This window comes from Rhynchophorus ferrugineus, unplaced genomic scaffold (genome assembly GCF_030347505.1).
Source record: "Rhynchophorus ferrugineus isolate W39M unplaced genomic scaffold, kcgeb_rfMv2 rfM11, whole genome shotgun sequence".
Lineage (NCBI taxonomy): Eukaryota > Metazoa > Arthropoda > Insecta > Coleoptera > Curculionidae > Rhynchophorus > Rhynchophorus ferrugineus.
In genome coordinates this window covers 30,745,977-30,757,022 of record NW_027472590.1, presented here as the reverse complement: position 1 = coordinate 30,757,022, position 11,046 = coordinate 30,745,977, and positions in this window count along the sequence as shown.

Genomic DNA, 11,046 nt, shown 5'->3' with positions numbered 1-11,046 from the left:
GTTAAGTTTATTAAATAAATAACTAAAATAGTTGATATAATATAAGTTCAAGGAATACATCGTTATATAGTTACATATTTTATTACATTAATAATTGCAATATTTATCAGTGGTTTAAAATATTTACCAAATTACTGCTAATAATTGATATTTTCTTATATTTGTTCTATGTGTTCCATCAAGGCAACTTATGTACTTAGTTTCAATTTATCTATATGTTTTCATGACTTCATTTGCGGATTTATATAGTCCTTATCTTTTATCCATATTTCCCATCTACTTCCATCTTTCCCAAATATATATTGAAAAACAATAAATTGAATAAAGACAGGCTTATTTGAAAAAAAAATTGTTTTTATCTATATTTTAACATTAAATTGCATTGATCTTTATTCACTTATTCTATTATTTATTACTTAAAACAGTAGCTGCTATATTTTTTTCAGTTAGTAATTTTATTTGATATCTCACCATTACATATATCTTTTCTTTAATTTGTGTTCTATGACTTTCGTTAATCTACTGCTTTCTACTTTATCATGTGTCCCACATGAGGACTAAAACCTCACCAACAAATGAGACATTAAAACAGTCATTTTAACTTTTGATGCACAGGTTAATGAATTTATCATGTGCAATACTTGGTTACGGCTTTGCTATGAATTGAATTTACTAATAAAACCAGAAATGGATTACTATTTAATAAGATTCACAGAATAATCTTAATAAATTTTACATTTACCTCTAATTTATTTTATACTAATATCATACCATTATTATAACTAAAGGCATAATAAATGCATACTAAATAATGCATGCATAATAAAGCAGCTGCTGAACTAAGATGGCAACAACAACGGCAACAAAACCGGATACCTGAAAATAAAAATACTTTAAACAATATAACCCAAAGATTAAAAAGGAATTACTTGAAATTAAAAACAAATCCATAAATGACTCACTGAGAAATTTAACAGATGATAAAGAAACTGATTGTTCACTCTGCAAAGCCACGGAATATCTAAAGCACTCATGTCTACACAGTCCACCTATAAGAGCCCTATGTGGGAATTCGGCACGTGACAAACACCAAAAAGCAGAAGCTTTTGCTGAAAATCTAGAAAAAAAAACGCCGAAAGTGCTAACCAAAGATATTAAAACTGACATTAATCCCAGCAAATCACCAGGCTATTATTTAATAACAGGAGAATTACTGCAAACACTACCAAGAAAGGGAATTATAAAACTCACCAACTTGACCAATACAGCATTTAGATTAAAACATACCACAGGTATTTGGTTTTAAAAGGTTTTTGAAAAACTCCTGTTGAAAAGAATAAAACCGATGACAGAGAGAAAAAATCCTAATACCAACACACCAGTTTGGGTTTATTAACAAGGATTCAAAAATTGACCAGGTCCACAGAATAACAGATGTTATTGAAAAAGCCTACGAAAGTAAACAAGAAGAAAATCATAATTATCAGTACATCATAAATCGCTATTATATAAGAAAAAACTGAAACCTATATGAGCACATGGAGTTCAATTATGGGGATATTCTGCAAAGAGTAACGTAAACAAAATATAAATTTTTCAGAACAAAGTCCTAAGAAGTATTGTGGGCGTACGGAAAAACTATAGGACTGACTACTTATATTGAGACATTCAGATACCCACAGTCAGTCATGAAATCAAGAGAATTGTAAAGAGGCATGATAAAAAACTCCCTTCTCATGCGAAGTATTGCACCTTTTGTATACCACCAGAGCAGGACACAGACTCAAAAGAATCAAATCATTTGATCTTGTGTTGTGTTGTGTAGTGAGGTGTATATAATAAAAAATAGCAGTGACATGTAAAAACATTATTTCACCAGAGACTGAGATAGGGTCGATGGGTCCTCCTAGTTATATATCTAGAGTTAAGTTATCACAAAGACAAACTAATATAATTGAACAAAAAACATTGCCACACAGTGTAATAGTCTCATATTGATTTCAGTGATCAAAATACATGCACCAAATAAGGATATCCGAAAATATGTACTTGTCATATACTTACTTATAATGAATCCATTAACCTCTGGCTTGCGCAAAATGCTTGTTGATTAGTTTATGTCTATTAGTAAGAAGCAGGAAGCACTACTCTTCATGTGCTTATACTAAATAACCTTAATTACAACAACCACTCCCAGATCCTGCATTTATTTAAAGGAACCCATTACGGCTTACTCTTTTAAACACATTAGAAACATATAAACAAACAAGAAATCGGTAACGAATAAAATAGGGAATCATCAGACGTACCAAATATTCGATAACGTTCACCCGTTATTGGCTGCCAAAAGGAATACCGTGCCTATATATATAACGTCGTTTTCGAACCGTAAATATTTGTACGTGTGTTTATCTGGAGGCCCTATCGAGAAGTGGAATATGAATAGCAACTGTGAAAACATCGGCCAAAATAGCACGAAATAATTTAAATGCGCCTTGGGGTCTATTGGAGTTTTTGTTCAAATGTAAACCAAAGTAAGCGATGTATAATATTTTCAGTCTTTCATGTGTTATAACATAAAGTTCTGAATGATTATTTTCATTCTTTGGGTTTTTACTATATTCTTAAATAAAAATGCATATATATATATATATATATATATATATATATATATATATATATATATATATATAATATACAAAATCTAATATCCTCATGTGATAACTCTAGAAAGTGCCAAATAATAGCACAATCACCAGTTCGAAACTATGAAAATAACATTATTGAAATCAGGTACCTTCTACTTGCTAAAATTGATCAAAGTTGTATCGATGGCAAACCTAATAATTACATAACACATAACTAATTTTATTATGTTAATTTGAACATAGAGTTACAAACGTATTTCACAAGGATACCAAAATATTCATTTTCCATAGATTATAGTACGTACAACACAATAAAAGGTTTAAATTATCTACCTTTCATTATGGAAGTCCCTTGTTCTTTTTTCTTAATTTTCTTAAACTTTTAACAGCTCAGTGGAAATAAAAAGAGTATCCGACATTATATTATATTACCTTGTAATACTTGATAAATAAAATGCATATATTGTGATTTTAAAATTCGCGCTGATAATAATAGCCTTACGAGCATGTGTTATGTAATTAGTAGTTTTGCCACCGATACAACTTTGATCAATCTTAGCAATTAGAAGGTACCTGATTTCAATAATATTATTCTGACAGTTTTTAACTGGTGATTGTGTTATTATTGGATACTTTCTAGGGTTATTACATGAAGTTATTAGTTAAATACTGACAGTATTTTTGCTTAATGTTCTTCAATAATAATTTTGATCGATATTCTCAAAACTTTCTCAGGCATATTACGGATTGTCTCAATTAAATGAAATTGAATCAGATCCAGGCGTACCGAGTGGGGCTACGTCCCCGGGTCACCGTCCACCTAGATAAATTAGGGATCACCATCGAGCGATCGGCCCCCGTACAGTCCTGTCGCAGCTGCCATAGTTATTCTGGCAGCGTCCGGTCAATTCGTCTTCCGCCGTCTCTAATCAGCCGGTTATCCCGCAATTGGACTTAATTGGAGAATGGCGGTCGCTGTCTTCCTTAATGAGACCGAATGGTGTTTATGGGGGAAACCAGACGATGGCACGCTAAGCCGAACAAAAATTATGGCCGTAGTTCGGACGCAATAGCGTAGCTACCGCTCGGCCAGCCGCCTGTCCCTTTAAACGGGACTAATTGAGATTGAATAGATTTATGACTGCAAATAGTTTTATTTCGTTGGAGAGGAAGGACGAGGAAAATTGAGACGCTTGATCGGGTCAGTTCTATTTCGAATTTAAGGCGATTGATTGTTTAACAGGTCAATTGAGAAGTCCTCGGCCTACTATAGTAAAACACATTTTTTTGGCAAAATTACTGATTATAGCGACACTCCAACTTTTCGATACTATTTTTGTCTTATTCATTGCTTCAAAATAGGCCTCAGTTTCGGCGATCACCTCTTCATTCGACAAAAATTTCTTCCCAACGAGCATTCTTTTGAGATCTGAGAACAGGAAATAGTCGTTGGGGGCCAGATCAGGAGAATATGGTGGATAAGGAAGCAATTCGAAGCCCGATTGATGGATTTTTGTCATCGTTTTCTCGGGTGACACAGTACATTGTCTTGGTGAAGCAGCACTTTCTTTTTCTTCAAATGCGGCCGTTTTTCGACGATTTCGTCCCTCAAGCGGTCCAATAACGCTATATAATAGTCGTTGTTGATAATCCTTATGTTTTCAAGGTAGTCAATAAAAATTATTCCATGCGTATCCCAAAATACAGACCTCATAAACTTGCCAGCCCAATGTTGCTTTTTTCCACGTTTTGGAGTAGGTTCAGCGTGTGCAGGGGACTCGGATTAATGTCGATTGGTCTTTGGAGTGAAATGGTGGAGCTATGTTTCATCTATTGTTACATATCGACGCAAAAACTTGGGTTTATTATGTTTGATCATCTGCAAACACTGCTCCGAATCATCAACTCGTCGTTGTTTTTGGACAAAAGCGAGCTCGCGTGGCATCAAGCTTTCTCATACCAAATTACTCGTGAATGATATGATGTACACGTTCACTTGATATCTTTGGAGTGTCTGCTATTTCGTTCAATTTCAATTTATGGTCATTCAAAATAATTTTGTGGATTTTTGAAATGTTTTTGTCGGTAACAATCTTTTTTGAGCGTCCACTGCGTTCACCGTCTTCGGTGTTCATTTCACCACGTTTAAACTTAACCACGTTAATACAGATTAAAAACCGACAAACGTTATTTTAGGGCTTTGATTATTTTGAAAATTTTAAATTGCTTTGTAATATATATCATTTGTTTGAGAATGCCGAAAACATTAGATAGTCAGGGTCACAAATTGATTGCGGCTTATAATAAATCGGAAAGGAACGAGATAACTGATGCCCCCCTTTGCCTATAATTTCTGTTAGAGAGGTAATTATTGATGATATTAAATAATATAAGCCTAGTTGGCTTCACCGGAGTTTTTACTGTTTTTTTTTTTGGTTCTTTTTTTGTTTTCTTTCGAATAATTTTCCACTCGGAGAACTGAACTGTTCTTGACGAGAGGGTTAAATATGTAGTGCGAAGTTCTTGTGCTCTCGTTGTCAATGCACAGTGTTTTATCGCTGAAGCATCTCCCTCGGGTTCTTGGTGGTGGTGGACAAGGCTGGTCCAAGGAACCCTTTTCTGTACCCCTATTCGCTGAGAATATCGGTGTGGCAAACACCCTTCGAGTTAGGAATGTCTCACGCTGATAAAACATGTGCGTTTCGGACACTTAAGGAATTGCCGAAAATTCCACGATTTCGAGTTTTCTTGATATTTATGGTTTTAGGCGCCATAAGGAGTCATCTACCAGGTCTAACTTCTGATACGTCTCGTCTAGCCTCGGTACGTGAACCCCCGTTGTCCGAAATACTCGACAACAAGCCGATGGGATTCCTCTTTGTTGAACGCGTATGTTCTCTTTACTGTACCTTTTTTGGTTGGCTAATTTCACCAGACGTTCAATACAATGCGATGTTATATTTTGTATCAAGCCATAATCCTTTTCCCATGTCATAAATATTAGGAACATCAGTTAAAGGTTTAATAAGTTAGACCCAACTATACAACCGAAAGAATTCTACAATTAACCTAAACTTAAATTTACACGACTGATCCAAATGTAAATAATTAAATTTGCGTTGCGACATATATTTTGTTATAAATTTATTTTTTCTTTCGGACAGCCTTCACTCACTCCATTTGGCCCATACACTAAATTAAAAATAAGAACAGAAGACAGTTTTTCGATGCCCGGAATTTACGGTTGCGCGATGCGATCTTCTCAGCCGTGGCTTTACACTACGCATAGTAACAATGGTATCACAAGCGACACGGATCCGTTTCTCGAGCGTCGGGTGTTAATCTTAACCAGGCACGGATCCCTGACATGCACACTCAAATTGTTGACCATAAATACATGTAAGGCGTGGTTATCAAAATTCAGAAATGGCGATTTCGATATGGAAAGATATGATCGGAAGTCATTTTTGCATCGAATAGTGACGCATGATGAAAAATGGATTTATTTTGAAAACCCTAATCTCCGGAAAGCCAGGTTATCGCCGACAGGGAAGCCGACAGATCGACCCCAAAGCAAAATCGTTCTCGTCGCAAGACAATGCGCTGTGTTTGGTAGGGCCAGAATGGCCTGGTGTATTTCTAATTGTCCGGACCAGAATATTTAATATGGTCATAAATGGAATTAATAGAATATTTAAAATATAAAAATCTTTAGATGATTAGAGTAGACAATTTTTCTTAATCTGTGAAAATGATTTGCCATCATCAAATTAACATTTCGAGCTATAAAAGGGCATTGATTGAGAAATAGATGCGACGATGCTATTAAATATAACACAATATTTTAATGAACAAAGACAGGTAAAGTATCCTGGGATAGAGTAAATATAAATTATAAAATAACAATATATAATGATCGCCGGCTAGGTGGTGCAGTGGTAAAGGCGATAGGACGGTCCTCTTACTGTGCTTACTGTGCTGTTACTTAGCCGCGGATTCGAATCCTGCTGGGGCATACTCGTATATTTATGTTTGAGATTGTTTGATGTTTGTGATTGTCCTGAGCAAGAGTATAAAATCCGACAAGAAAAATGATTCCAGTCACGCCAGTAACCAGGATGGATAAGGCCGGATGACTTCTGGTATGATTTCTAAAGTTGATCACTCGCCAGACTGTAGGCATATATATATATATATATATATATATATATATATATATATAATGGTCCACTCTGTATTATGTATTTCGTATTATTTATTTTGTAGTTTTTTAAATTTAAAACCGAATTATAATTAATCCGTTCTTTTTATGAAATCTATACCGCTTTCGAAAATATATTTTATGTTCCAGCACATATTATATTTCTACGTCTATTTATTTTTATTTGAGGTATTCGGTATATTTTTCATTGATCAAAATATAATTTTTCCGGTAGATCGCCAACTTTTCATACGAAAAATCGAGAACCGACGCGACGCGAAATTAAATATGTGCGACAGCTGTAACTTTTCGTTTTTTTTTCGGTAACTGCGGGCCTCAATTAATTTTATTGATTGACGTCCACAACAAATCAACCACTAGAGTCACGTCATTTTCGGCACTAGAAGTCGATAACATATCGGCCGGACCTTTACACATTCGTGATTTTATTATAGGTCGGACGCTATAACACGTCAAAAACAGAATAGTTAAATTTGCCACGTCCGGTCCCGGGTCAATCCAATCTGTCACCGAAATTTAACGATCATTAATTGGAACCTCGTTGGATTTTATTCCACCACAAGACTGTCTCTTTCCATCTTTCTTTTCATGTACAGCGTAGCTAAGTACTCGATGTAATAAAAACATAATATGTGGATTTTACTTTTTCAATAACGTGATACCTTTTCTATACCGAGCGTACACACCAGTTCTTGTAACAATGAAGCTTCATTCAGTTATATGTTTTTTAGAGGACAGTAAAAGCCGAAAGCTTGCGGCTTGCTCATGAGCATTGATTATAAATCAAGCTTGACATCTTTCACAAACGGCAGTAAATAATCGTAGAAGGTGTGAATTATTAATAAATTAATATAATTTTACAGATTAAGATTAGAGTATAGGTAAGAATGAAAAATAGTGATACTCAAATACAGCATGCCAAATATCTTTTTGATTTTGCAGATATCAAGAAACAAAAGATTATCAAAAAGTATATGTTTAAATAAAGTGTTAAAAAGGCAGATAAATAATGCAGAAAAATTGAAATTATAAATCATATAACAAATTTATTGCAATGAAAGGAACAAAATAAATAAGAAACAAGTAATCTAAATAAGACACTATTTAGCAAACATAACAGGTGGCGCAAAAGGCCCTTTACCGTTTTGATCGCATGTCATTTTGGTTATGTGACGTTTAGATCAGTTTCGCTTTAACCATTGTGTTGTGTAGATGTCCAAATTTTATTGTGGAAAAATATACGCTACAAGAACGAGCAGAAATATTGACAATATTTATTGAAAATAATCGTTCCATTATTGCCACTCAGCGGAAATTGAGTCAAAAATATCCTAATTGTCCAGTGCCTCACAAAACATTTCGATAGTACGGTGCGACAGCAGACAGGTCTCGTTCTGGAAGACAACGGACGTCTCGTAACGTTGAAAATGTGGCTCTGATGTTCGATAATGTTCAAGAATCTCCAGAAACATCAATTCGGAGAGGTGGTTCCCAGTTACAGATTTCTGCATGCAGTTTAAGGTGAATTTTGAAAACTGATTTGAGAATGTTCCCGTACAAAATTCAGTTAGTCCAAAATTTGCAGAACTGTCGCTTTTGGGGAACACATAATCCTCAATAAATTCATGAAACATCATTGCATCCACTAAAAACAAATATATGGTACGGTATTTATGCTGGAAACATTATTGGTCCCTATAGTTTTGAATATTACCAAGGTGTTGCAGGTACTGTTACTGCTATACGCGGTACCAAGACATGATTCGAAATTTTCTTGTGCCTGCAATGCAAGAGCAAGGAGTAGAGGAGATGTAGTTCAGTTCAGCAACATCGGTCACCATTATGTTCCAATATGATTTTTCAATCATGACGAAAAGAAAAACATAAAGATTAGATAAACTTTTTATGAAAATTAAACTTACTTATTTTTTCTTTGAGCAAAGTTGTCGTTAATCAAAATGGTAGCGGCACTTTTGCCCTACTTTGTACATACATGAAATATAAATAATATATTAAAACTCAAATTAGTATAAATACAATTCATTATGACATTTTAGTTATATCTAATACACTTTTTATAAAATGAGAAAAAACAATAACTAATATATTGGGTTTGGGTTTTTGGTAAAACATATTTAACTTTCTACCTTTGGTTATTGGAAAGTATTGCTGTCTTTCCATCTTATATTTTCTTTTATGAAAATTATTTTTTGTTGAAATACTTTTTATATATATTTTAAAGTCTCCTTTTACCAACTATGGGTTTATCTGGACTCGGCCTAAAATTGAACGTGGACTCCGAACCACGGTCCTCAGCAATGAGCCTACCGACTGGCGAGTGACCAACTTTAGAAATCATCCCGAAAGACATCCGGTCTTACCCAGCCTGGTTACTCGCATGGTTGGGATAATTTTCCTTATCGGATTTTACACTCTTGCCTAGAACAATCACAAATTTTAAACAATCCCAATCAAAATTTACGGGCATGCCCAGCAGGATTCGAACCCGCGGCTCTCGAAAGTGTAGGAGGGCCTTTACCACTGCTCCACCAAGCCGGCTGTTCAAATCTTTGAAGCACTACCTCGGTGTTCTTAATTATTTCGTTTACTATTTATTACGATTGATGGATTAATTTTAACATTTTATATATATTGTATATTCTATTATCAGGATCATTGTCCTCATTTGCTTCTGCGTTACTCCCTGAGTGTATTTTTCTTGTAATATTATTTTAATTTCTTGCTTGTTACATGTTAAAAAGTTAGCACCCATTCTCTCTGAATATACTGAATGCACATGTTTAGAGTAGTTTTTATTGTATAATCTAGACAGCTACAGACATACCTATGGACATAAATCTTACATACTCTACAATATAGTGTTTTATAACAATTCTCACAAATTTGATGTACTACATTTATGCTGTTTCTTTTATTTTGATATTTTACTGCAATGCTGTAACACACTTATTTTCGTATTGACTGCTGCTAATTTTTTCTATTAAATAATAAATAATTATATTACCTCAACAACTCAAATTAACCTAAAATATACTTTATAAGCATATTCGTCGTAAACAACGCATAGCTGTGACATTTGTCAAGCTAGTTTCGAATAAATGCGTATGACAGCCAGAAGGCCTTTCGGTTTTACTGTCATCTATGTTTTGTAGAAATTATGCAGTTTAGTTGTTATTAGCAAGCTACAATCCATCCAAAATAACAGTAAGTTAACGTTCTTACGACGTTATCAGGTTGTAAAATCGTTTTAAAATCAAACTCTCATTACAGAATCGAACATGTAAATGAATCACCCTATAAAATTTGCCCTGTTAAATATCTACAAGTTTTTTCAAACATTTCTGATTAGTAATTAGAGGTCATAAAACGAAAAGCGTTGTTCTGGCACTTTGCTTGTTTTGGTATGTTTCAAATAGCTGCTTAATATTTGTGATTGCACTGTTTGAAAGTGCCAAAGCCAATAAATAGTCAGAGTCTGAAATAGATTATACAATACAATAATAGATAGAGGAACGAGAGAAAGGAGGCTTCTCTTGCCAGTAAAATGCGTTTAACTACTTTTATACTAAATTATTTTAGCGTGTTGCAGCTACACTGAATATTGGTATGGACATTATGAGTTAAACCCCTTCTTGAAGAACAATATAATGTTAGATTTACTCTCGAGAAAGCGACCACATACGAAACGGATGACCAATCAAGATCACCTTGTTGTTGGCTATATTCGTATATAGCCAGTGGCATTGTGTTATATAATATAATGTAATATAATAAAAATTTAATATAGTTATTTCAGAAATCTCAGGGATATGCAGCACTTTGAGGGACGTCGTCTCTTCATACACTATCAGCAGAAATAGGTTTTAAATGGTCGATAGACAATCTACGAAAAGGAATAATTGAACTTCCAGATACTGGCTTTAAGATAATTTAATTTTTAAAACTATGCTACCAAATTGAGGTGCCTTCCTCAATTAATTTTGTATTTCTTTATAATATTTAGTTTTTCTAAAATTGAACATTGGACCTGTCATAGCAAATGATAACAGATATAGCGGTGCTACAAGAAAAGTTCAAGAAAGGCTCCGCTTACGGATTGCCCATAAAAATAGTCTATTTTCAGTGGATAATTCCCAACGTTAGTAGTATTTTGTA